Source organism: Aquarana catesbeiana, linkage group LG04, assembly GCF_042186555.1.
Source record: "Aquarana catesbeiana isolate 2022-GZ linkage group LG04, ASM4218655v1, whole genome shotgun sequence".
In the NCBI taxonomy this organism is placed as follows: Eukaryota; Metazoa; Chordata; class Amphibia; order Anura; family Ranidae; genus Aquarana; species Aquarana catesbeiana.
The window spans coordinates 269,304,855-269,309,947 of NC_133327.1; positions in this window are offsets into that span (position 1 = coordinate 269,304,855).

Consider the following 5,093-nt stretch of genomic DNA (forward strand, 5'->3'; position numbering starts at 1 on the left):
CTCAGACAAAGGTACAACATGAATGGCCTTTATGCTTTATCTTTTGTGAAATTCCAGTTGAAATTTTAAGTTGATGTTAATATGTAATCATTTTCAATTATCCTCTGCTTTACTGCATCCATGCCATTCTACAAATCCACTTCTAAGATGGTGGGTGCTAAAAAGAACTATCGATAAATGTGTTGTTTTTCAGATGTGGCTTTAGGCATTGAAATACTTTCTTAGACCAAGTCTCTGCGGACAGCATTGTCACCTGTTGACTTGGCACCACCTACAAGCAGCTTAACTCATTCACGGTGACAGTACACAGATATGCGTCCTCACTGGCCTAGGCTTTTTTCTGTGGGGCCGCATATATGCATATCTATCTTTGTGCTGGGAGCACGTCTCAGTGGGAGCCCCGGGTCCTGTACTAACGTTCAGGACCTGAAACTCCCAGTTGCAGGTCACCTGATCATTTTGGTAGCCTCTGATTGGCTATCACAGTGATCAGTCACTGCAAAGCCGCCCCTGTCTTTCTTTCTCTGTAAATGAAGATGTAGGCATACATTTAAGTACACAATGGGACCAGAGCATGTATCTGAAACAAAAATATACTATAATATACTATACTAAAGTGAAGCAATACCTTTTTTCACGTCTTAAAGCGGAGGTCCACCTACAATTTTTTTTTTTTTTTTTAAACCATTCAGACGCTTACACATGGACAATGTTACTGTCAGGGAAGACCAGCCAGCACTCTTCGTGGAATCTTGCACCACCTGTATCTGTAATAAGAACAGCAAATCCAGAGCCTGGGGTCTGTTGAAGCCATTACCTGTCCCGAACAGACCGTGGAGAATGATTTCAATTGATTTCATTGTGGAGTTGCCCCCATCTGAGGGATACAGTACTAACTTTGTAATCGTCGATCGATTATCCAAGATGGCCCACTTAATTCCCATGAAGGGCACTCCTTCTGCACAAGAGACTGCACAGATTTTTATCAGAGACGTTATAAGACTCCATGGGGTTCCGGCAAACATCGTCTCAGACAGAAGGGTCCAGTTTACCTCCAGATTCTGGAGATCCTTGTGTGAATCTTTGGGGATTGAACTTTCATTTTCTTCAGCCTATCACCCGCAAACTAATGGTCAGACAGAAAGAACCAACCAGACACTGGAACAATATTTGCGCTGCTTCTCTTCCTTTTCACAAGACGATTGGGTGTCCCTACTTCCCTTAGCCGAGTTTGCCTACAATTATTCTTCTCATTCAGCCATGAAACAATCTCCCTTCTTCGCAAACTACGGTTTTCATCCTTCCTTTGTGTTTACCAGCATTCCGGAATGCCCTGTACCCGCTGTACTTGAAACGTTGGATTTCTTTAACTCCAACAACAAGCTGCTACAAGAGACGATGGTCAAGACTCAGGCTTACAATTCGTGGGAAACCAACATTCATGCCCAAGAACGGATCCAAACCTTTAGCCCGGGTTCACACCTATGCGAATTAGATGCGGCTTACACCGCATCTAATTCGCAGGACATTTTAAAATACATTCATATGAATGCATCTGGTTCACATATGTGCGTTGCATTCGCAATGCGCATTGCACAAAAAACGTGTGCGTTTTTTGGGCATTGCGGTGCGAACTACAAGCCTATTATCTCCTATGGGAACGCATCTGATTCGCAGATGCATTGCGTTCTGAACAAGGATTTTCTCTTTCTCCTCACTACACCTCCCCCTCTCCCCCCCCCTCCCTCCCCCTCTCCCTGCTTTCTAATCCTGAGCAAAAACGCAATGAATCCGTTGAACAGGAGATTGTTATCTCCCCAGTGAAACCTGAGCTTCAATTCGCACCGCACAAGTGTGAAACAGGGCTAAAGAGGACTTATCTGGACAAGATAGCCAGATTGGGCATCCGGAGGCTGCCCGTTATGGGGGGCAATGTCAGGGAAGACCAGCCAGCACTCAAGATGGCCGACAGAGAAGACGACCTGTGACCTCAGCTCCTGCCAGAACACCTCTGGTGCACCTGCGTGCACAGGACCAAGAAGGGTACGCCAGTACTCAAGATGGGATTCCAGAGCGGCCTGGTTGTTCAGTTAGATTGCCGGTGCACCAGGGTGCACTGACGCGCGCGCGCCCGTGACGGCCCTGGTGCCTAAGGGGCTATTTAAACTCTGTTTGTGCTTGCATCCTGTGCTGTCCGTTCTACAGCATTCCCGTGTGTTCCTGCCTGCTTAACCTCTGATACCTGTACCTGTTTACCGACCTGGCTTGCCTCTGACTCCGCTACCAGCTGCCAGCATCTGACCCGGCTTGTTCTGACCTCCGCACCTGCCTGCTCCTTCTACTACCACGCTGCCAGCCCGTTGCTGACCCAGCCTGTATCCTGACCATGCTTCTGCCTCCGCTTCTGCTCCTGACGTTCCTGCCAGTGTTTGACCCGGTCTGCCTAACCTGCATCTTCCGCTCATTGGAGAACCCTGCGCCAGCACCGTGCCACCTGCCGCTGTTCCTAGTTACACAGAAGACGAACTGTCTGCCACTCGTGCGACTCTGCATTTCTACACCTCCTGTCTACTCTATCAGGGGGCCAGAATCAGAGGAGTAAGAGAGGCCTGCATATCAGGCTCTACCGTCAGATACGCGACAGTTACACTCACTTGTATTGTGAAATATATCCCCCGATGTCCGGTTTCATTCAAAAAACGTAGTTTAAAAATGTGTGGATGGGAGGTTTCATCTTGCTTGTGGGCATGTGAAGCCCACAAGCATAAACTTCCTGGATGCAGTGAATGCTGAGCCACCAGCATTCAGCACTCGTTTCCGCGCATGCTCAGTTTGTACGGCGTGGAGCGCCGTAAACTTCCACGTTGCCATCACAACGGGCAGCGTCGCCGAAAGTTCCCGCCCCGCTGTGATGGCAACAGAGAGAACACAAAACAAACACAGACGAAGGCCGGCGTCATCGCATCATTTCCGGTTTTGGGATCTCGCGGCCATCCGCACTGACTCCTGGGAATACTGACACTTAGCTTCCAGGAGACAGTGCACCGATGGGGATGACGACGACACACGCCCATACCCGCGGGGGGTCAGACACAAGAAGTAACGTACAAAAGAAGGCTAGACAGGTACCCAGTAAGAATTTTTTTTTTTAATTTCATTTGAACATCTGTGACATGCGAGGATGGGATTAAGGTGAACTTAAAAATTTATGTGGACTTCCGCTTTAAAGCATGTACTGCATTGTAATAGTAATTTACAGGCATAACTGATTACCTAGGCAAGCTGGCTGACCCCAAAATCGGAAATGTTGTAGTCCTGGCTCCCCTCTAAGTTCTCCCCAAGTTTGGTGTCCCTGTCACTTATGATTTGGGAGCAGTGCCATGTCAAGCTGACCAAAATTTCCCATAGACGCCAATGTTAAAAACCGAGAGCAGTGCCTCAAGCAGACCAAGATTTCCCATAGACGCCAATGTGTCCGTACTCGCGTGTGTACATAAAGCGGGGTATGCCTGTACATTGTATCCGTGTCTCTCTCTCTCCTTGCAGAGAGTTAGAAATAAGCAACAATGTGTAAAAATAAATAAATAAAAGAAAATAAAAAATTAAGGAAAAATACTTAGATCAAGGTTTGATCTAGGTCAGTGCCTGTGTGCATAGGCACATCACCAATAATTGGCTGTATTTTAGCTCAGTAAAAAAAAAAAAAAAAAAAAGTTAAACAGAGCCTTTTCAAGCTGCGGTGTGCAAGAGGTCTAATATGTGGTCAAATGTCTCATGTAATATGGCTACAGGAAGTTTATGCAGCGGCTAATTAGGTCAGCTGTGGGGAGGAGAGAGAAATGGGCCCTGTCGTTTGATTGGTGAGATGGGCCCACCCAGACAGGCCAGTGAAGGGGAGGTTCTCTACAATATGTTAACATACAGTATAAATGCTGGAATTGCAGCAGGTTGGATCAGCTCTGATGAAGGGGGCTTGGCTCCTGAAATGCGTCGGATTTCCAACCACAGCGATTTGGACATCACCTGAGCTGGAGTTGTGACTTGATATGCTTGTACCTTCTCATGTTTGTGAGTATATTTTTGACAATTTTATAAAATAAAAACGGTGTTGGTGGTAATGCATTAGGCATTTGTGCCCTCCTGGGTTTCTGTACAGTTGATCTGATGCTTGTACAAGCCAGTAATGACGGAAACCTGAAGTGACAAAATCTTTCACTGTGTCTCAGGAATAGGATGCCGCTGGTCGGATCCTTGCCGAGCTCCCTGCCGAGCTCCCACTAAAACTAGCAGCGCTTTACCGCTAATGCGCCCCGTGGCTCAATGTAAAAGGGCTCTAAAGGAATATAAAGAGGACCTGTCATGGCTCTACACATGTTTATAGGAGTATAAAGAGGACCTGTCATGGCTCTGTACGTGTATTTAGAAGTATAAAGAAGACCTGTCATGGCTCTATACATGTATATAGGAGTATAAAGAGGACCTGTCATGGCTCTATACATGTATATAGGAGTATAAAGAGGACCTGTCATGGCTCTATACATGTATATAGGAGTATAAAGAGGACCTGTCATGGCTCTATACATGTAAAGGAATATAAAGAGGACCTGTCATGGCTCTATACATGTATATAGGAGTATAAAGAGGACCTGTCATGGCTCTATACATGTATATAGGAGTATAAAGAGGACCTGTCATGGCTCTATACATGTATATAGGAGTATAAAGAGGACCTGTCATGGCTCTATACATGTATATAGGAGTATAAAGAGGACCTGTCATGGCTCTATACATGTATATAGGAGTATAAAGAGGACCTGTCATGGCTCTATACATGTATATAGGAGTAAAAAAGGACCTATCAGGGCTCTATACATGTATATAGGAATATAAAGAGGACCAGTCTTGGCACTATACATGTATATAGGAGTATAAAGAGGACCTGCCATGGATGTTTACATGTATAGGAGTATAAAGAGGACCTGTCATGGCTCTATATATGTATAAAGGAGTATAAAGAGGATCTGTCATGACACTATACATGTATATAGAAGTATAAAGAGGACCTGTCATGGCTCTATACATGTATATAGGAG